Source organism: Enhydra lutris, unplaced genomic scaffold (genome assembly GCF_002288905.1).
Source record: "Enhydra lutris kenyoni isolate GAN:26980312 unplaced genomic scaffold, ASM228890v2 scaffoldscaffold11, whole genome shotgun sequence".
NCBI lineage: Eukaryota > Metazoa > Chordata > Mammalia > Carnivora > Mustelidae > Enhydra > Enhydra lutris.
Genome location: NW_019154095.1, coordinates 34,370,709 through 34,393,953, shown reverse-complemented (window position 1 = coordinate 34,393,953; position 23,245 = coordinate 34,370,709).

Sequence of the window (23,245 nt, the reverse complement as noted above, 5' to 3'; positions counted from 1 at the left end):
ATCCATTTTGTTTTGTTTTATTTTTAAGTAGAAGCCATTGTTTATGTTTTCTAGGGTCTGAGAATCCTAGTGGAATGTTGGAGAACATGATGCATTCTGTTACCCCTGGTACCATACTCTTCCTTTCCATATTCTTTTTTTTTTCTTTTTCCTTTTCCTTGTCCTCTTGTGTTTTTCACTTTCCCTTTCTTCCTCTGCACTCCTAGACCACTCGTCTTAGCTGAGGCTGACACATGAAAACTATCCAGTGGACCGAATGGACCACGGGAATGAAAGCAAGCAGTGGGACTGGGGGAGGCTTATTCAGGACACAATGTACAGGGTGGTGGGGAGAGTGTTTTCTTGTTGAGACCTCTGACATTAGGAACGGCCGACTCCTCTTGTCCTTTGTGGCATGGCTTGGGCAGTAGCTGAGGCTTCTCAAGGGGACTCCGTGATTTCCAGTGTGAGTTTGGACTGGACAGTTATGGGTTATCTAGTCAGACGGAGGGGCCACAGAGCAAGGTGTTCCAACTAAGAGCTTAGTTTGGAAGTCTGATGGCCTTGAGCCTGGGAGTTAAGCATCCCTGACCATATTGAGTGGAGGACATAGTGGATGGCACCTAGTCCTGGGGGTAGAGGGCTGGAAATATACCAGGCCTCCTCCTGGAGTGGAGGGACTGTTTACTCCTCAGTGGGTGTGTACATGTTCAAAGGGCGTGGTGGAGGGGGAGGGCTGGCCAAGGGAGTTTCTGCAACAGCCAGAGAGAGTGATTTAAATATACCATCTAATTGTTTATGAAGGTGGAAACTGAATTCATCACCAGGTCCATGGAGCAAATCCGGGGTGGAGAACAGGAGGCAAAGAAGGTGAGGCGTGTGGTTACTATGGAAGTAGAGTAGGAGGCAAGACAGGCCAAGACTTCATGGCCAGAGCAGAGTGATGGGGTGGGGGACAGTGGCACAGTGGTGTCAGCCTGAGTGGATGGCATGGAGTGGAAGTATCTATGGTCTAGGGTCCTGGGCAGTTGAACCCCAAGGACCTGTGTAGCATATAGAGTTGAAGCCCCAGTCTGGGATGTGTGTAGAGGGCTTGCAGCTCAGGGGCTGTGGGAGCACCAGGGGCTCCCGTGGATCCTGATAAGGTTAGACGGGGAGGGGAAGGCAGGCAGAGGTGGGGAGCCATGTAGGGAGGTGAGAAGAAGGAAGTACAGTGGGTTAGCAACGGCATCTGGGCAGTCAGGCTTGGAGCTCGCCCTACCACTCACAAGAGCCTCTGGTCCACATCTCTTCTGAGCTCCAAGTCCAGTGACGTTATGTTTACAGCTTGTTAGCTTGAAATCAGCCACAGGGAGAGTATGAATACTGTAGAGTAGCAAACGCCACCAAGCAAGACCTCTTCTCCCCCAGAGAGCTGGTGTTCGTTATTTACCAGCACTCTACTGGGACCAGAACATCTTTCTTGCCTCCCTAGTGTTGGGGGTGGGGTATTGGCACTGGCTTTATTCTGTGCAGTTAGCTCAGATGCTGCCCAGACTGGAGCCTCCATCTGAGGAGCCGGGAGAGAGAGAAGCAGGGGAAAGGGTAGAGGGGCTGGCACCGGATCTGACAGCTGCGAAAGTTGTCACCAGAGGGCTTGCTAATGAAGGTCGATGAAAGTAGCCATCAGCAGCCCCTCTTTTTTTAGACTTTTGACCAATCGCCTGGCTCTGGGTTTGGTGTGTGGGCACCATCACAGTGTGCTGGGTAGTGAAAATGGATACAGACCTGTTGAAAAACAAATTGGCACCAAGCACCGTGAACTTACAACATGAATGCCCTCTGACCCAGTAATTCTCCTTCTGGGAATCTGTCCTAAGAAATTAATCCTAAACACATTCTCATTTTTTTTTTAAACCTATGATGCAGAAAAATAGCTTTATTTATATTAGCAAAATTGGAAATTAATTTGAAATTCATCTAAATGTCTCACTGTAGCAAAATGGTTAAGTAATCTATCGCATATAGATTACTTAGTAGATTATTACGCAGTGATTTAAAAGGATGTGAAGAACGTGTATGAAAAATGTGGAAATGCTTATGACAAGCGGAATACAGAATTGTAGAGTAGTGGTTTTCCAAAGTGTGTTTTTGGAATCCTACTCCCGTGTCAAATATATCTGGGAAATGCTTGGTACCACATGCCCCACTCCGGACTCCCTGAGGCACATCAACAGAGAAGGTTCTGAGAAGTTCTGTGGTTTGACCCACCGCTTCTGAACTCATTTCACCCCATGCTCCCTAATCCAACCAATCGACTATCATCCCTTATGGTTGAGATTTCTGCAGAATGGAGGTTTGGGAAATGCTGACATGCTGAGGGGTTATAATTGCATTAAAATGTCCATCAGAATACAGAGAAAAGACTGGAAGAAAAAAGTGACATAATGCAAGAAGGGACCACAAGTAGCAGTGAATGGGAAAGATTTTTAAAACTTCTTTTGTGTATACATTTGCCAAAAATTCTTTAATATGCATATATTGTTCTATCAAAAAATTTTATAAAGGTCTCTCTTAAGCAAGATTGTGTCTTTCTATACTTTCTAGCTGTAGATTGAGCATTTGTGCTTTCTGCCTGGGGAATAAAATGTCCAAATAAGCCAGTAGGATTTTTGATAAGTAGAGTCCCATGGCTGGTATTTGTGATAGCATGATGACAATTTTAGGGTGTGAATGCAGGTTTGATATCAACCTTATTCATCACAATGAAAGAGCAACAGTCTTTAAACAACTAGGAAACATCTACTTAGTAGCTGAAGGGGTGCCTTGCTTGATTTGGAGCCCTTGACCCATATTACTTACTTATCTTCAGGCCAACCCCACAAGGTAGGTACTACTATTGGCCCCTTCTACAGATAAGTAAACTAAACCACAGAGAGAGAGGGTAACATGCCTGCAGTTCCAAGCCTTCTGTCTCCAGAGACCAGATTCTTTCGCAATATCCAGAGCTGCCTCCTGCCGAGGGGCCAGTGAAGACCCGGTCTCAATGGACAGGACTTCATGACGGCTGATTTAATTTAAACACGAAACCATTCCTGCTGGTTGAGAGGGCTGAGGCCCTACCCTGTTGGGTCAGGAAGTGGAAACAATTGGGCCCTTCCCTTCCTCTGGTTATATTCTGAGGTGGGGGGTGCTCTCTGAAGGTGGGAAAAGGGCAGACACAAGAAAGAGGGTATTTTGGTCATCCAGTGTCTGAGGAGTGTGGCAGCCACAAGCTGCCATCCACAATCCTGGATGTGAGGTCCTGGATGTGAGAGACTGAAGGAGGTAAGGTAAGGAAACGGGAGAAGAGAAACCCGTTCTGCACAGGTTTAAAAGCCAGCGATCCCAAAGGAGACGACTGTGGGGGTGGTGAGTCTTTGATGGAGTTAATCAAAGCCCATCACTTGCTCTTTCCCCCTCAGAGGAAAGAGGAGGCCAGGCTGGGCACCGTGTCTGCCAGAAAGAGCCTCTCATTGTCTTGGAGCCTGTTGTGAAATCAGTTCAGTGCCACTCACCTGCTTCGTCCTAGATTTTCCACTCTGGTCTCCAGAATTCAAGGCCCTACTCTTTTCCCCTTGATACTCTGGCTGTTTTCCCATTTCCCTTCAGCTGGTCTGCTCCAAACGGGAGGTAGGCCCAGTCGGGGCCGACTCCAGGTTCTCATAGGATGGTTGCTAGCTGGTCCTGTGTTGTTCCACCAAATATTGTCTCATTCCACATTGACACTTACTCTTCTCGGCAGATCTGTAACACACAGCAGGCACGATCCCACCGCACAGCAAAGCGTTCGACTTGCCTGCTGACCCACACCTGCCTTGTAGTGCACTCTGCGTCTGCTGTTCTCTTCTTATTAACTTTTATTCTTTCCCGTATTTTCCACTTTTTTTATTCTTATGTATTTATTTATTTATTTTCTATAAAGAATTTATTGATTTATTTGTCAGAGACAGAGAGAACACAAGCAGAGGAGGCAGCAGGCCGAGGGAGAAGCATAGCAAGGAACCTGATGTGGGACTCGATCCCCGGACCCTGGGATTATGACCTAAGCCAAAAGCAGGCGCTTAACTGATTGAACCACCCAGGCATCCCTTATTTATTTAATGGTATCACTTCCCTGTCTTCTAATAGGTTTAAAAATTTACACTGGTTACCACTGAACTTCATTGGGTTTGCTTTGGACCAAGTACCCGGTTTGTCAAATCAACCTTTGTATTAACTTAAAATTGTCTTCCTTATTTATAGCTCCTGGGCCATTGATCAGTCTTGCTTCCATGGAAGGGTCTTTTCTAGAGCAAAATTTCTCTGCAAGGAATGCATTATCCGAATTGTGGGTGGCTAGACTGACAAGAAAAATGGAGCCAATATCACAGTAAGGGGGCATCAGCAATGTCCTCCTGCTCCTTGTGATGCAGGGCACTTGAAGAACAACGAGGGCATCCACTCCGCAGTCCACCACCCTAAGGAGAAGAAAGTGTGTTGAGACTGGAGAGGTTGCATTGGGTGGCATGGCTTCTGTGTGTGAGAACACGTTGGTGAGGGGTCATTCCTTGAAGACAGGAATCATAATTTCGGGGTCTGGCCTGGATGTTGTTTATTATTGTCATCCTGATTTTTTTAAACAATATTGTTGAGAAAAGAGTCTGAAGACCAATTATGGTTGCTTTGGTCACTTAAAAATAAAATTATATATCAGTCATTCCTTAGTCCCTTAGTGGCTTTCCTTGCCTAGCTATGTAATAGTGTAACAGAGCTATCCTGGACAATCCTAGAGGGACACTGAGAAGATAAAATAGGACAGATACTGATACTAATAATAGCAACGAAAGCCAACAGTCACGAGTGCTTGCCCTGTGCCAGGCCCCAGGCACTGTGTTCTGAGTGCTCTGTAGTAGGCCCAGGGTGACCCTGTCTATGAAATAATGGGAGTTACCATCAATGCTCTCTCACTCGTTTTCCTTACCACGTCTCCTGGATTCTCTTTTCGGTATTCTTCCTCCCAGCCCCTGCTGTCCCATCTCAGAGAAACCCCTCATCTCCACTCATGCTGGCCTCTTCCTCTCCCTGTCCCCGCTCCCTCAGGTGCTTCCACACTGACCAGCTAATGAAATCACGTCTGCTAAACCACCCCCCACCACTTTCCACTTACAGTTCTTCCGTGTTGCCCTGTCCCCTGGCCTGGTGTTTGGGACTCTCTGTATTCTGACTCCAGATGACCTTTCCTGTCTCCCAGTGCTCCTCTCCAGGGCTACTCTGCCTGGTTTGTTGGATTCCCTTAACTGTCCTGGACCTCGCTCTGTGTGTTCCTCCCGGCCTGTGCTCCCCCTTCTCCACTTGCATGTGCTCCCCGACGTCATCTCTACATATCCTTCAAGTCCAGCCTGAGCTCTTGTCCCCACACTCTGTCTTTCCCGAACACACTTACCATCTCTTCTTCCATTAATACACGCACCAGGCAGCGCTCCATTTCCCATCTTTGGTGTTGTCATTCTGGGCTGTTATTTAATTCCTCTCCCTTTTTGAACATGTGGGCATCTCAACTAGATTGTAAATTCCTTGATGATAGGAGTCATGGGGAGGTAAATACACACACACACACACACAAAATTCCTCACAGCATCTAGTCTGTGGTAGACCACAGCAGCCCATTTAGCAATGCTTTGATCAATGAAGGAATACCAATATATAAATATAGTGCCAAGTCCAAGGGTATTAGTTTCCTTCTCAGATTTATTGAAAAAAAAAAAAAAAAGGAAAAAGAATCTTCTTTATAAAGTGGAACAGGAGAAAAAGCGGGTGAATGAGGCACACGGGGGTGAGACAGGAGAGTGGCCTCGAACAGAGTCTTGAACAGAAACTTGAATAAAAGCCAGGGCTTTGGTACTCTCGCTGAGATGTTCTGGGGCTTTGCTTAAATAATTCAGAGTCTGGACTCCCCAGATAGTTAGGAGGGCTAACCAGTAGCACGGTAGCTGGAGCACACTGCAAAGAAATTGCGCAGTGCTCATTACGGTACGGAACAATAATAAAAATTATGATAATAATGATGATGGCGATGGTGATGGTGATGGGGACGCTGATGATAGGCAGCCGCCCGGCAAAGTCTCCACCACGGGGGGAGGAATTGGTTTCCTTCTTCTGGTGGAGAGAGGTCTGTGGCCACCGAGGTGGTTCAAGGCCCCAGGGTTCCCTGGGCCAAAGGGACCGCGAGGGCCTGGTCAGGGAGGCTGGCCAACAGGCTTCTGGCTGGCAGAGGGGAGGGAAGTCATTTCCAGGCCTTTTGGTCTTGACTGAAAACAAAGTGAGGGTCCCTGAGTTCTCCTATAAACGGTAATGATAACACAATTATCATGCAAAACAAAAATTAAGTTTAATGGTGCAAAGCCAGGGTGTACTGGGGAGGTAATTCATATTAATTATGTTTGGATTAAAAGCTTATTTCTTTTGTTAGCATCTGCAAGTAGAAACTTAGCTGTTAGAAAAAAACCCGCATATAATTACGCTCTCTTACGGAGGAGCAGTGTTGGACTTAATGGAGCATTCCTGCTCTCTTCAAGCTCCTGGAGAATGGTAATATTTCACATTTTATGAAACACAGAAGAAATAAATTACAGGTTTAATGATAAGAACTACTTGGACTCATAATGAAATCTGATTGGCCAGTTAATCCACCGAGACTCTCAGATGCGAACCATCCAAAAGGGGTAAAAATGATGAAAAATGAAATTAAATGGAAAAACCTTCACCCGCAGCCTCTTTTGTGAAGGCTGGGGAAGCACCAAGCAGCGGGAGAGGAGCCCCGGGGCTGAGGAGAAAAATCGCTTTCCGGGGCGTGGGGAGAGCAGATCAAGGAAGGGATTTCCCTGCTGCCCTCCCCAGATTGCCTATGGAAATGAAGCCTGGAGATTTTCTGTGGAAGAAAGGGATGGGGACCTGAGGAGGAAGGAAGAGAGGCCGGTCTCCCTGGTGAGAAAGCCTCCCGGACCCCCAGCGAGGCCTGGCCCTGAGCGGGAAGGCCAAGTCTGTGTGGAGGGTCACTTGACTTGGGCTGAGTTGATCGCATTTTCCACAAACAAGGAAATATTCTGCTGGGGAAGAAAGGTGAAAGCGTTCTCTGTTTCTAAGTGCAGGGGGCACTTCTGGGTCTGAGGCATGTTCCCCAGAGGGACACAAGGACAGCCCTCCCTGGCTCTGTTTTTGTTGCCTGTAGTCTCTTCGGCACTTTGGGAGTGGGCCCACCTCTGTTTGGTAGAGCCGTGAGGACTGTCCATTTCTTTTACTTTTTAAGAAAAAATTCTTTTCCTTTTTTCCTTTTAAAAAAGGTTTTACTTATTTGAGAGAAAGAGTGCACAAGTCGGTGGTGGGGGTGGGGCAGAGGGAGAAGCAGGCTCCCTGCTGAGCAGGGATTACCCCCCCACCACCACCACCATGCGGGAACTTGATCCTTGATCCCAGGACCCTGAGATGATGACTTGAGCCGAAATCAAGCCAAAATTGGATGCTTAACTGACAGAACCACCCAGGCGTCCCCAAGACTCAGTGTTGATATCAGGAACCGTATGGAACTATACGATTTGATGGAACCATGTGGAAACTGGAGCTAAATAAGACTTCTTCCATCCTCAGCTCTCCAGCTGAGGACTGTCCTTACCACCAAGCTCACCGCTGATGATGACGTCTGTGGGTATGGGATGGGGGTGACTGTGCAGGGAGAGGGGAGCACTCATGGCACTAAGTCCCCCTGGTCTTTGCTATTGGTCATAATGCAAAGACCATACATAGTGCCAAGATGGCTGAAGTAAATTCCGAGGACTAGAAGCAGGGGTTCGAACAGTGCGCCAGAGTGGGTGTACTGGCTAGGATGGGAGGGTATGGAATAGAAACTTCGCTGAGGAAAACAGAAAAGTATATTCCTGGAGCACCATATTATCGGACAAGGCAGGTCCCAGCTCAAAATGCAGCTGTCGCACCGGGACACAGCGATGAACTCCAGGAGTCTCTGAGAGGCTTTGAAGGGCCCTGTGGATCTCTAGAAAGTTCTTGTAGGGTCCCCGGCCTCACACCCTCCCTGGTGCTGCCTTGTTCTGGCTCTCCCCTGGCTTGGTGGTCTGAGCGCAGCCCCTCTTTATGGGTAGATGCCCAAGGTGGGTCTTGGTGATCACCCGACCCTGCCCCCTCACTGCACAAATAGAGAAGCAGACATGACCCATGACCAGTGCTCAGAGCCTGCCGCATGTACAGAATACATGATAGCTGTCCCTTTTCCTTAAGTAACTTCCCCAGGGTTCTGTAATGCCCAGGCCTGAAATACCATTAGCCCCAGGGTTTTGTTATGTGTTTTTTTTTTTCTTTTGAGACTTTATTTTTTATTTTTTAAATTTGTTTTAAAGACTTTATTTATTTGACACAGAGAGAGACAGACACAGAGTGAGCACAAGCAGGGGGAGCAGCAAAGGAAGAGGGAGAAGCAGAGTCCCCACTGAGCAGGAAACCTGATGCAGGACCCTGGGATCACAACCCGAGTTGAAGGTAGATGCTCAACTGACTGAGCTGCCCAGGCTCCCCTAAGACTTTATTTTTTAAAAGCAGTGCTGGGGCACCTGGGTGGCTCAGTTGGTTAAACGACTGCCTTCAGCTCAGGTCATGATCCTGGGGTCCCAGGATCAAGTCCCATATGGGGCTCCCTGCTTAGCAGGGAGTCTGTTTCTCCCTCGGACCCTCCCTCCTCATGTGCCCTCTCTCTCTCAAATAAATAAATAAAATCTTAAAAAAAAAAATAAAAGCAGTGTTAGTTTCATAGCCAAGTTGAGAGATAGGCACCAACATTTTTCTCATACCCCTGCCCCCATGCACGCATAGCTTGCACCATCATCAACAACCCCCACCAGCGCAGCGCATTTGTTGCAACTGATGAACCTGGGTGGGCACATCATCACACAAAGGTTCACATTAGGGTCCCCTCTTGGTTTTGTACGTGCTATGCATTTAGATAAATGTGTAAGGATATGTTTCAGTTATCGTAGTATCACACAGAGCATTTTCTCGGCCCTAAAAATCCTCTCTCTAACCCTGGCAACCACCGATTTTTTTTTTTTTTTTAACTGTCTCCATAGTTTTGCCTTTTCCAGAATGTCACATAGTTGGAATCATATAGTATAGAACCTTTTGAGATTGGCTTCTTTCACTTAGGAATATGCATTTAAAGTTCCTCCATGTCTTTTCATGGCTTGGTAGCTCATTTATTTTCATGCTGAATCGTATTCCGTTGTCGGGATGTACCACTGTTTATTTACCCATTCGCCTACTGAGGGACATCTTGGCTGCTTCCAGGTTTTGGAGATTATGTATAAAACTACCATAAACACCTGTGTGTGGGTTTTTATGTGGAAACAGTTTCAACTCCTTTGAGTAAATATCAAGGTGTGTGATTGCTGGATCAAGTGGTAGAAGTATGTTTGATTTTGTAAGAAACTACCAAGCTCTTTTCCAAAGAGGCCATAATGTGTTGCCTCCCCACCAGCAATGGGCGGGAGGTCCTCTTACTCCAGAGTTTGGTGTTGTCCATGTTTTGGGTCTTGGCAGTTCTCATAGTATGTGGTATATCTTGTTGTAGCTCTCAGTTTTTGAGCACTTCATGTGCCAAAGAACACGCTGGTACTTTTATGCACACTGTCATACTTAATTCTCTCCAAAACCCTTAAAGGAGGTGTCATTTTCAAAGGAGGCAAAAATATCCAATGACAAAAAGACAGCCTCTTCAACAAATGGTGTTGGGAATAATGGATAGCTACATGCAAAAGAATGAAATGGTACTACTTTCCTACACCATACACAGAATAAACTCAAAATGGATGAAAGACCTAAATGCGTGACCTGAACCCATAAAACTCCTAGAAGAAAACACAGGCATTAAGCATCTTGACATTGGTCATAGGGATATATTTGTGGGATCTGACTGCAAGGGCAAGGGAAACAAAACCAAAAGTAAAGAAATGGGACTAAATCAAACCAAAAAGCTTTTGCACAGTGAAGGAAACCATCAACAAATGAAAAGGAAACTTACTGAATGAGGGAAGGTGTTTGCAAGTCATATATCTGAAAAGGGGAAATATTTAAAGTAAATAAAGAACTCATATAGGTCAATCACAACAACAACAACAACAACAACAACAACAACAACAACAACAGAACCACCAGATAATATGATTAAAAGTGGGCAGAGGACCTGAAGAGACATTTATCTAAAGAAGATGTAAGGTGGCCAACAGACACCTAAAAAGATGCTCAACGTCACTCATCGTCAGGGCGATGCGGATGAAAACCACAACGAGATATCACTTTACACCTGTCAGAATGGCTATTATCAAAAAGACTAGAGCTAACAAGAGTTGGCAAGGATGTGGCGGTAAGGGAACTCTTGTGCACTGTTGGGGAATGTAAATTGGTGCAGCCATGATGGAAAGAAAATAGTTTGGCGGTTCCTCAAAAAATTAAAGAGAAATCATTTTAAAAAAACTAAAAATAAGTCTGCCATATGATACCAGCAACACTGGTATCTACCTGAAGAAAAGGAAACACTAATTCTAAAATAGTATCCCATTTTACAGATTTGAAAAGAAAAGCTCCCACTTCTGAATTCCGTCCTAGTAAAAGTGGAATCTGAGGAGGAAGGAAATCTGCTCTGCCCCCACTCCAGGCTGGACAGCTCCTCACTTTGGGATGTGTTGTGGGTAGCCTGTGTATCTTCATTTAAGTGCCTGGCTAGAGCTGTTAATTCTGTTCATCTAACCTATCATAAAACCCAAACAATTAAGTTCTTTTCAAATGACTAGGCTTTTGGAGAATAGGATCAGCAAACAGGAGAGAGAATTCTCTTTACATGTAATTATGATTCACATTTCTCTAAACAGCAGGGCTCCCACCAGCACAGCAAGACCTCTGGTGGTTTAATGAAGAGACTCATGTCTGGTCCATGAAGGGCAATGCCTTGGCCATGGCATTGTAGAGAATGGCATGGGAAGAGATGGCTTCAGCAGGTGTGGGAAGATGAGGCTAGGATAAGAAGATAGAAGGAAACGTTTAGAAGCGATCTGCTGGTTAATGGAAATAGCCAGGTACAGTTGACATAGTTTGCTCTTGTAATTTTTTCCTATAACTAACAGGTTTGAAATAAATTTGGGGGAAAGATGAATAGGAGCTGATCTCAACGTGATAGAGTTTGCATAGAAATGGACTTTCTTGACCAAAGACAGTGCCTCCCACATTTTTTAAAAGTTGGGACATCCTTGTATTACTTTGTTCAGGCTGAATCCCACAGATGGGGGCTTAAACAACAAAAATTTATTTTCTCACAGTTCTCGGAGCTAGAGGTCTAAGATCGAGGTGTTGGCAGAATTGGTTTCCTCTAAGGCCTCTCTCCTTGGCTTGTGGATGGCTGTCTTCTTCTGCCACTCTGCATGGTTTCCCCTCTGTACACAGCCCCCCAGTGCCTCTTCCTCTTCATTTAAGGACACCAGTCATATTGGATTAAGGCCTACCCATATGGTCATATTTATTTAATCTTACTTTTTTAAAAGCCCTATGTCCAATACAGTTCAATCTGACCACAGCCCCTTTTGTTTGTTTAATTCTGATTATCTGGTTTCATGTCTGCCTTCCCCTAAAAAGCAGAAACAAGTACCTCATTTTTCTAAGTGAGAGGAATGAAAACACCTTTTATTAGAATGTTTTTGAGACTTTGATGGCCAATTTTGTATCTACCAAAGATATTCCTGGGAATGCTGCAAAATCCTGGCTGGAATCACCGCTTTTTGGACAGTGAGAAAGGAAATAGAAAGTACAGATGTTAGGAGAGGTATATTTGAAACTGTTGAGGGCTTATTATCTGCCAAGTTAAATATATTGCTCAAGAGAATAACAGATACTCAAGTATCCTTGTTAAGCATATTGTCTAAGGTCACACAGTTCTTGAACAACAGCACTGGGATTTGAACCCAGAGTCTGAAACCCAAGTCCAGCTTCTGTCCACTAGAGCAGGCTGAGGCCTGACTGGTTTTCATAATATATGGCTATGTCTCTGTACCCATTTGCTAATCATTGTTCCTATGTGTGCAAAACTTACTGGGCAGTCATCCAACACAAACCCTATTAGGCGATCCACATACCAAGGGGGAAATATCACTTCCCTTTGGAGGAGCGGCTCCTGTGATTTTAGAGGTCGGCTGACAATTAGACCCAGCCCTCCAGCCACAGGGATGGGTCTACAACCTAGATCAGGCCAATGAAAATATCTTATTTCCATGACTACCATGATAGGTTCAGGCAGTGAGCATGTGACAAGCACTGGACCAACCACAGTCCTCCTCGAGGATTTTAAAAACTGAAGCTGGGAGAGAGAAATTCTTTCTTTCCTTTGGGAGTGGGAGGGCAGGGCTACTCGGATGTGAATCTGGGACCCTGGAGGCCCTGCATGTACTTTCCCACGTGGAGAAAAGAACCTGTGGAAGGCAAGAGTGAAGTCAACGCACAGAGGAGCAGAGGCCTGAGGTAGAGAAAGAGAATCCTGAGAGCACTGTGGTCTCCCACTCTAGCTGTTGTGGTGGTCATGTGCTACCTTTTTCCAGTTGTAGAAATTGTCTCTTTGGTCTGTTAGCTCGGACCAGGTTTCTGTCTCTTGTAACTGGAAACCTGACCAACAGGCCGACTGTTGAGTAGATCCACATGAAAGGAAGCCGTAGTGTGGTGTGAGGAGCGTGGAATACGAAATTGGGTTGTCTGGTATGAGTTTGGATCTGATAGTTTAGTAAGTACTTGATTTTGGAAAAGACAGTTTCCCAGAATTTTAGTTTATTGAATTGTAAAATGTGGATAACAATACATGTTCTTTCTACCACCTAGAGTTCTTCTGAAGAGAAACTGAGGTAAAATAGGTAAGAGGGAAGTGTTGTAGAATTCCAAGCAGGAGGTGAATAAAGAGTGACTTTTCCTTAGGACGGCAGAGGGGAGCTGCTATGCTGGCTACTTGTGAGCAACTTCTGCCATAGAAGGCCGACACTCAGTGAGAAATTATGAAACATTCGAGGAAAGCAAGAGATGATAAACAAGTTTCTTACACAAAAGGAAACAAACAAGAGAGCCAGCAGCACCAGCTTTTGTTTATTTCATTTATTTTTAATTTTTTTACAGCAGGTGAGAGAGCTCGAGTTAGGGAGGGGCAGAGGGAGAGGGAGAGAGAGAATCTTAAGCAGACTCTCCGTGAAGCACAGAGCCCACGATCTTGAGAGCATGACCTGAGCTGAAATCAAGAGTCTGGACATTTAACTGACTGGGTCAGCCAGCCAAGCACAGGCTTTTAAAGCAATTATATTTAATATCCTTCAGGAGATACAAGCGGCCATTATATCCAAGAAACAAGAACAGGAAATTTGGAAACAAGGACAACTTGTTTTTACAAAAGACCAATCCAGGCACTTAGAAATGAGCAGTAGGATTGCTGGAGACTGAATGGATACAGCCAGACAGTCATTAAGAGACTAGCAGGTGCTAGTGGTGAACAAAAGCAGATGGGAGGGAGAAAGTCATTTATAAAATAACCAACTCAAGTGTGAGTTGGGCTAACCAGCCGAAAAGAGAGGGTGAGTACTGCCCACAGAGGGAGCAGCCTACATAGTTGTGTGAGTAGAACAGAAGGCAGGCAGGCTGGGTGAGCAGGGCCAAGGGAGAGCACAAGCTGTGGAGAAGTGAGGTTGGGCCCGAGGGGTGGTGAGCAGGTCATGCCAATGGGGAGCCATTTTAGGTTTGGGCTTGAAGCAAACTTCAGTTAGGAAGGCAGGGAAAAAAAATATCTAGCCAAAAGGGCTTCAAAACCCTCCTTCCATTACTTGGCATGGAGAATACTGTTGCTCAGAGAGAAAAGACTGCTTTGGGGTTTGAAGAGGAGAGCTTAATCCTTGTCCATCCAGCTCACTGTCTGTGTTTCGCAGAGCACAGCGGGAAGTGAAACCACCTACAGGAATCCAGCAACAGAAACGTCCCCACACCAGGCAGCCGGTGATGGCAGATGGAGTCAAGCCAGACAGTGACTGGATGGTCACCGAAAGTCATGGGCACGGGGAAGTCAGGTGCTGGAGGGAGGACAGTAAAGCAACCTTTTCCTAAAAATGCATACCCGGCATGAGCAGGGGTGCGGCGGGGTGGGGGGGGGTCGGGGAGGTCGGGCACACTTAATGTACAATGACTTTTTAGTTCTCTGTGAGGCCGTGCTGAGCTCGTGTTCTGTTCTTCAGGATTCTGTGAACTTCCGTCTGTGGATGGGGCTGCTTGTGTATTTATAAGGAAGCCCTTTTTACTCTCCTGAGAAGAGAAAGGAAACTAAAGGGCATGGAAACTGTTTCATACTTAAAGCCCTCCCTGCTTGCTGGGAGTTAAGTCAGGTCTGAGATTTATAATAAGGGCTTTCAAAGAAGAGGCTTGGCGGTTTCGCCTGAAGCAAGGGGCAGGAGCAAAAATCAGGGGAATGGAGATCTGCTAATCTGTAATCTTGATAGTCAGTTACGTGTCAGTGAGTCAGTATGTTTGCTACCCGGTGTTGTGTTCAGTTTTCCCCACAAAGCGCGAGTTCAGTCTTTACCACAACCTTTTCCTATCTTCGTGAAGACACAAAAACAACTTTTTTTTTTTTTTAAAGATTTTTATTTATTTTACAGAGATCACAAGTAGGCAGAGAGGCAGGCAGAGAGAGGGGGAAGCAGGCTCCCCACCGAGCAGAGAGCCCGATGCGGGGCTTGATCCCAGCACCCTGAGATCATGACCTGAGCCGAAGGCAGAGGCTTTAACCCACTGAGCCACCCAGGTGCCCCACGAAAACAACTTTTTAAAGAATTGTTGTAGATAAGGATTTCTTTATATCTATATGTGGAGCAAACCAGAAGGAGCCTTGGGCAGCAGGAAGTCGTGGGAATGACAGTGATAGAATATTGGTTGCTGGCTCAGCATTGGTAGGTTTGTGTAGAGGAGATGTGCTCTGGGTGAGTCCAGTGCTATTTCTAAGAAAAGGCTAGCTCTGGGAGGGACCGTCTCCCCCCAGCCAGCAAGATTTCTAAGTCTATGTGTGCACGCGGAGAAGTGTCATATGGATGTATCTGTGTATTTATGACACTGTAGACATACGTATATAACTTAAGCTGTTTTAAGGTACACACACAACTAGACAATGTATGAATAAAGACCACTCGGTTAAAAAAATTAGGAAACACTCATAGAGATTCAAAAGGCACACTAGTACGTTAATATACAATAAAGAGGTTTATTGAGATGTACTGAACTCGGCATTCCCCAAATTGATTTGATTCTGAAAATTTTTTTTTTTAAGATTTTATTTATTTGAGGGAGAGAGAGAGTGGGTGCGCATGAGTGGGGGGAGGGGCAGAGGGAGAGGGAGAAGCAGAGGTGGAAGCACGAGGCAGAAGGAAAGCCTGAATCAGAACCTGTACTGGGTGGGGTTTCTGTAGGAAAAACAAGGCAGGGCAGAGCATACACGGCAGGCTGGGGTGGCCTGAATCCCTAGCAGGCTTCGGCCAGGGGTGGTGTCTAGTTGCCTGGTACATGGCACTGGCGTGCGTTAGAGCAGAGGACGATTGGCTTGAGTGAGGGACTTAGAGAAGGGGTGGCTGGTTTGTTGTGACAGATGTGGTCCGGGTGAGCACTTGGCCAGCTCTAAGGGCTAGTCCTGGGGGAGGGGGCAGGCTCTCTCTGGCCAGCAAGCTTTTTAAGACAAGAAAACATTATAAAACAGGGGCGCCTGGGTGGCTCAGTTGGTTAAGCATCTGACCCTTGATTTCAGCTCAGGTCATGATTTCAGGGTCCTGGGATTGAGCCTTGAGCTGGGCTCTGCGCTCAGAGTGGAGTCTGCTTGTCTCTCTCTCTCTCTGCCTCCTACTCCCCTCTTCCCATGTACGTCTGTGCACCCTCTCTCTTTCTCTCAAAAATAAATAAATAAATAAGTAAAACTTTTAAAAAAAGAAAATATCATAAAATACAGGCAATGAAAAATATGATTAATATAGTTACATAGAGACATTTAGAAGCGTGTACCTGGATTGACTCCTAAATTCAAGATTTTGGAGACCAAAGCGGGTAAAACCAGTAGTTCCTCATAAAGAATTGTCTTTGTTGTATTAATCAGAGTCTGCTGAGGAAAACAGAAGCCGAAGTTCTTGGAAAGTCACAGAGTAAAAGAGAGAGATTAAAGTAATTCAAAGATCATCTAAGACTGGAGGACAACAGGGTGATGATGGGGTTTCCAGACCCTAAGGTGGGTCATTGGGCGGATCGCAGACTCAGAAGCTGGAATAATGCAAGAAACACTATCAGAGGATGGCAGGGAATGAGTGGAGAGATTGAGACAGAAGGAGAGGGGGAAAGAGACAGAGCGACAGAGAGAGAAAGAGACAGAGGAACAAAGACGTTTCCCCTCCTCTCAGATCTTGATTTTCCTGCCAGTTTGACAAAACCTAACAGGAAGCCAGCTGCCAGAGGAAGCTGGGAGAATAGTATGCAGACTTCCAGCCCCATCGTTGCAGAGGACAGTTGTGGGACAGATAACAGGCAAAAACCCGCCACACTTAACAGAGCTAGACGTTGTCTGGGACAGTTTTGTAGTGAGCTTCACAATTACTAGTTTCTATTATGTGGTTATCGTTCTAGTCTCAGTGAATCTTGCAAATAATCACTTTGACCCATACTTTCCTCTAAATTATCAGTAGTTTGACTAATCAGCGTGATTGTTTATTGCCGGGGTGCTCTAAAGGGGAACATGTATAAACAAGCTTTCTTGGATTATTCAAATGAAAGAAAAATGTATGTGTACAAAGAAGTTCTTAGCAGGAAAACATCATAGGAAAAGAGAAACACTTGCAATCTAAATGTTTAAGAACAGGTGATGAGTTAAGAGAATTTTAGTATATTATTTTGATTATTATGTAGCTATTACTATTAAGTATGGGCTTTATGCAATGAAGTCCATTCTTCTAACCAATATATATAGAACACTTAGTATGTGCCAGGCCCCATAATTAATGATAGGCATAAAAAGACAATAGGACATAGTCCCCTGTTCGTATGGCATCCATAATCCCATGGAGGAGACAACCTTATAAATATGAAAAAGAGTTTACAAATTACATAAGAAATTAGAATGGCAAATTTTTATGTATACAAATTTTCTATAATGAACATGTCTTATATGTGTAATAAAAGTAGTACATTCTTATAATATAGTTTTTTACAACTGTGTAAAAAATAAATACGGTTATTGGGAGAAGACACAAAATTGAGAAGAGTTGTGTTAGAGTAATCCTACTGTGAGGGTTAATTGTCTGCGTTCCCTTGACTAGAGTACCCAGTAATTTAGTCCAGCACTGTTCTAGGCATTGCTTTGGAGATATTTTTAAGATGTGATTCTCTTCTACAGTTGACTTTTTATAAAGGAGCACATGGTTGATAAGGTGGGTGGGCCACATCCAATCAGTTGAAGGCCTTAAGATCAAAAGCTGAGCATTCCCTGAGAACTTCTGCCTCAAGACAGCAGCAGCAGTTAACTCATGCCTGAGTTTCCAGCCTTCTGGCCTGCCTTGCAGATTTCAGACTTCCCAGTCTCCGTGATTATGTGAGCCAATTCCTTCAAATATACCTCTTTGTTTCATATAAGTATATATTTATAAGTACACACACACACACACACACACACACACACACACACATACACACATCTCCTGTTGGCTCTGTTTCTCTGGAGAACTCTGATTGATACACTACTAAACTTTTCAATTTCAAACAGTCCTTAGGTTAATATTGGTTTGGTCACATAAATTTAATCATTAGTATTTTCTGTCCTTACTGTAACTAGACTCCTCTTCGACGACCTTTTCTCAACCCTCCAAAAATGTCTTCCTACAGTTAGCCAATGGGGACCACAGGCCACTGCTGGTCTGTAGAGGCACAATCTAATGAAGATGAAGGCCAGAGGTATTAGCTTGCACGTTTTCTTTTTCCCCTCTAGACTAGCTACTGAGCAATGCCAGGGGGTCTCAGTCCCAAGGCCAGAGCAGCTCATCAAGGGACAGTTGGCCATCAAGGACAGCCTCTTAGTTGACAGGGAGCACAGAAGTCCCAGGAGCACTGGTTAATGTGCCACCTTTGGAGCTCCTTGATCTCTACTCTGTCTACAAGGGAACTGGAGAATGACCTCTGTTCAATTCTCCAGTCCCAAGCATGGTCTGTATTTCTTGAGCTGTTTGTAGGGGACAGGCTCAACTACTTTCTGGCTGTGTGACTATACCCAAGTTGACATAACCCCTCCATGACTCAGTTTCCTCATCTGTAAATGGCTATTCAATCAAAGCTGCGGGACTGTGGTGAAGATATCAAATATAATATGTATGTTTCCTAGCACACGGCAGTGGTCCCACCTGTGGCAGTGGCTGTTACCCTAATAAGTTGGAGGGTGAGGGCAGACTTTGGAAAAGACTTCTGACACATGTCAGCCACCTCAGAAATAAGGATCTGGGTCCACCCCCATCTCCCAGATCTAACTGAAACTAAAGAAACCATGCTTGTAAGGCCTAGTGAACCTTCAAAAGAAACATGGATTTTTCTGTCATTTAAAATCACTACCATATTAGCAGACAATAATGGATTACTCAACCCTACAAATAAGTAGAGAAAATTAATCATCACCCAGAAATTTTGTTTTTAGGGGTGCCCCGGTGGCTCAGTCAGTTAAGCCTCTGTCTTTGGCTCAGGTCATGATCCCTGGGGAATTGGGATCAAGTCCCTGGGTTGGTAGATAGGGCTCCCTGCTCAGCAGGGATTCTGCTTCTCCCTCTGCACTCCCTCCCCTGCCATGCCTTTCCCCCTCTCTCTCTCTGTCTCTCAAATAAATAAAATCTTTAAAGAAATTTTGTTTTTGCAAATTTCCCCTTTTCCCAGAAGGTATGCGGTAAGTCACCCCTCCCCCCCTTCCTTCCATCCCTTGGCACGTTGACGTTTTTAATTATCTTGGGCAGGTGGGCAGGTGCCTATTCGCACTGCAGTAACCAGATCCTCCTGGGCCAAGGACGAAAATCTAGTCAGTTTCCTGTATCTGCGTGTGGATTATCCACTTAATGAAGCATCTGCCAGGAAAGTTTTAATCCCGGCCTGGCTTTCTCCTAGCATTCCCCTCTTCCCTCTCCCTCCTCCCCTCTCCCTCAGCCCTCACCCAGCTGATGTGTGCTTAGGAAATGCAAACTAATTTTAAAATTCGCTGGAGCAAAACATGATTAGAATGGTTAAGTCTGCTGCCAAAAATAAAATCAGCTAATGCATTCCATATATTTAGATTTCCAAAATTAAGTTGAAATGATGCTTAGTTCATCTGAAGTTTGGGTTTATGCACATCACCCTGTATCTCTGCTAGGTGACCCTACATTTTCTGGCAGTGATGTTAGTTCTCCTGTAAACGGCTTCACCTTTTCCATATCCCACGGCAATGTTTTTGACTCTCCGATGCTGGTGAACCTGAGGGGACAAGCCCGGTTCAAGATGGTGGAGAAGAGACTTCTTGGAGCTGGGGAGGAAGACAAGAGAGGAGACACTGCAGGTTCTTCTGAATCAAGGCCGTCCCATTCTCTGGCCCCGTCTTCCTTGGAGAGAGAGAGAGAGAGACTGGCCAGAAGTCACGAGTCGGGCTGGGGAACCAGCGCGGGCATTGTAAGAGATACCATTAAGACTCTGAAAGACATGTTGCTGCCTTCAAGGAGCTCACAGTCTCTTGGGGGGAGACAAAATCCACACAGCAGCATGGCATACATTACACAATCAAATGAATTGCTAAAATTTTGTGGCATAGACTCTAAGGAGAAACTCAAGGTACATATCATCATTGAGGTCAGAGTCATTTTCATGATGGAAGACATGTCCGAGTCACAAGAAGGCTAGGTCAGGGGGCAAGGGAGGGCGTTTCTGGTCACAGAATCAATCTGAGCCTGTTGGAGAATGCAAAAGACAGCCTGACTGGACCAGAAGCACCAGGGGAGGGACTTGTGGGAAATACAGGTGTGTCAGGACCCTTAGGTACAAGGAATAGAAAATAATCTGGTCTAATTTAAGGGGAAAAAAAAGTAATTTATCATTATTATTATTATTATTATTATTATTTTTAAAGGGTACAAGGGAGTCTCATGGAACAGCTTACCACACTTTGAACTTGGAAATATTAAAATCTTATGACTTTTTACTCTTGTGGACTTCTCCTCCCAATTCCCAACTAACTTTTCCATCTGTCTGCTTACATTTTTTTCTCCTTAAGGAAGAGGTCCCTGCTGAGCTTCAGTCAGTGGAGCCTTACTCTTAATAGTATTCCGTCCCATACTAATTGAGTGGTGAATTAATGACCATTTATGTGTTCTAAGAGAAAACAAAATATTTAAATATGTGTTAAAAAAAAAAGAAAGAGGCTCATTTGGATAACACGTTTCTTTTCTTTGTATTTTCTTTGTCCTTCTGTTGACTAACTTTGGTACTTTCCCTCTTTTAATATATTAGAAAAATGGTCCCAGCATCCTATCATTTAGTGAAGGCAAGTCTTCCTTTTCATGAAATTGAAATTCAGCTTTTGTTTGAATAACAGAGAGCTTACGGCTTTGTAAGGCATCCCATTTCATTGTTAAGTTGTTGGGGAGTTCATTCTGAAATTATAATGATTTAATTGCACGAGTCCCCACTTGTTAATACTCAGTTCAACAGAGAACTTTGAGTCTGTCGTTCTTTTGTTCAAACTCCCCACATGGTGCTCTACCACCTTGTAAATAAAGAAAAAAAAAGGAGTATTTATTTTAAGGATACAAGGGAGTCTCCTAGGACTCAAGGACCCAAGGGGTGTGTGGAAAATCATATCAGGATCCCAGAGGCTCTTCCTGAGTGCCTGTCTGCAAATGTGTCTGCTCTGGCATCTGGGTTTTCGGTTCTTACAGCAGACCATAGCTGCCTCCGTCAAGGTGACTCTCCTTCCCCTTTCAGCCCTCTGGCTGTTATTCTGCTCCAATTCCAGACCCCTGGAAGAGAGAGAACCCAATTGGTCTGGGCCTGGTCCAATCAGTTATGCTGGGGTGTGGGGCGAGTCACCTAGTACACGTGAAAACATGGCTGCCCTGTCCCTCCGGGGGTGAGAGGCGGGGAGGGCAGTCCTAGAGGCGGAAAAAGCACGGATTCGCTGGGTAAGATTAGCAAAGACAGGCCTCCAGCCATGTGGTTCTTTTAGAGTCTTTGAGGAAAACCAGGTGAAAATATTTCAGTTGGCTGGGATTCTTGGGGGTTACCTTGCTTCCAGCAAATATTGAAAAATCCAGATTTTTTTTTAAGCAGAGAAATGGAGTTGTGATCGCTCACTTCATAAAAAGGATTATTCACTTCTGGGGAGAGGTATAGGGATTCCTTTCAGCTCCAGATGATAGTTTCCTATTATACTAGAATTATGCTCATCTTATCTACAGTGAATCTGCTTCCCTTGATTTTGGGACCTTCTCTTGGTGGGATCCAGGGTCTCTGCCCCGCACCCTCCCGTGTGGGGGAACTTGGGACAGGGTGATGCTCCCTGCTTTTGGTTGTTGGCTGCCCATTGGCTAGAATGTGAGCTTCCTGAGGGCAGGATAGGCTCTCAGTTCACCTCTGTATGCATCCGGAGTCTGACACTGCGCCTGTCATGTAGCCTTGCCCATAAATGCTTATGGAACTGAATGCACAAAGCCCGTTTCCAGATAAAAGCAATTCGTAGTCAAGGAGTAGCTTAAGGAGACTATAGCTTTGGTGTAAGTAAGGGAAAATAATATTGTGCCCGTTCCTACAGAAACATTCCATATGGCTCTGCTTCTTCCCATCCCGCCAGCAATGTCTTCTAGGGGCTGGGTGACACCCCCCATCCCATCCCTCCTGTTTAGTCTCAGGACACACTCTGATGATTTGGCCTGCTTCAAATAATGCCCCGTGACCTTCGCATTCTATTCCCTTCCGTCGGAGAGAGGCAGGAAACTGGCTAAGGTCCCAGAGAGAAAAACCTCGTTCCTTTCACGGAGGCCCGGTGGAGGCTGGGTAGCCAGGAGGAGGACCAGCCCCCCTCCACCTGCCAGTCCCCAGGCGTGGCCCAGCACACCAGCCTGAAGGGAAAGGGTGTCCGGAGCACGGCCCACCCTGGCGAACTCCTTGCCTCGGCTGAGGAGAAGGCGACAAATGAGCAAAATGAAAAATATAATGATGCATATTATATTAATCATCCTCCCTTTTTCTGACACAATAAATCTTCTCTTTAAACTCGTGGTGGCGATTGCATCATCTCCCTCTCTCCTCGAAACAGCACAGATTAAGATAAAGTGATAGTGCTGTGTCAAAGAGAGCTTTACTGCCACACTTGGGATACAAAGAGAGAGGTTAATTTATCATCGCTGGGGAGAACTGACAGAAGAGAGATATACTACCGAAAGGGGATTTAGCACAGGGCCAAGAAACTTCACACTATTTTTACCATCTGTCACATGCTCTAATAAAGCAGGGCAAAATATGAAGAAAGGAAAAATGAACTATCAAACACTGATGTAATGCAGCCCATAAATCTAATTTAATTACTTTGCATGGAGACAGGTCCTCGAGTCTGTGTGAATATACTGGATTTTCTTGGCAACTTAACAACTAAGTGTTTTAATAACATCACACTATAATTTATTCTGCTTGAAACACAAAACCCCTTTTGTGAGAGTTTCATTTTTGAGAACTGTTAATTTTTTCGGCTAATGTCAAAACTGGCATCAATTCACATGTGAACTTGAAGCCTGACTGTGAAAAAGGCTTAGGTTACTGCATGCCTTTTTATTGTTTGGCACTTTTTCCCCCTTCTGCATGCATTAGAAATAATTGGGCTTTGTTGATGACTTAGGTGAGGAGAGTTGTCTTGCAATTAGACTTTAATATAATGACAAAGGGTGGATGAGGGGGAAATCTTCGTAAAATAGAAAGAGGTAAGGAAATGCAATGAGGGGGAAAAAACCCCCCTCAGTTTCCAGCAGCAAAGCAAAACTCGTAGTATTCCTGGAACCAGGCTGTTCCCAGGACTATGAGAATCTCACTCTGGAGGATGGAGAGTATCTCAGGGCAAAAAGGACGCTGGGAATGCAGGTCTGCCCTAGAGGGAGCCACCGGGCGCAGAAAATAAATCAAAAAT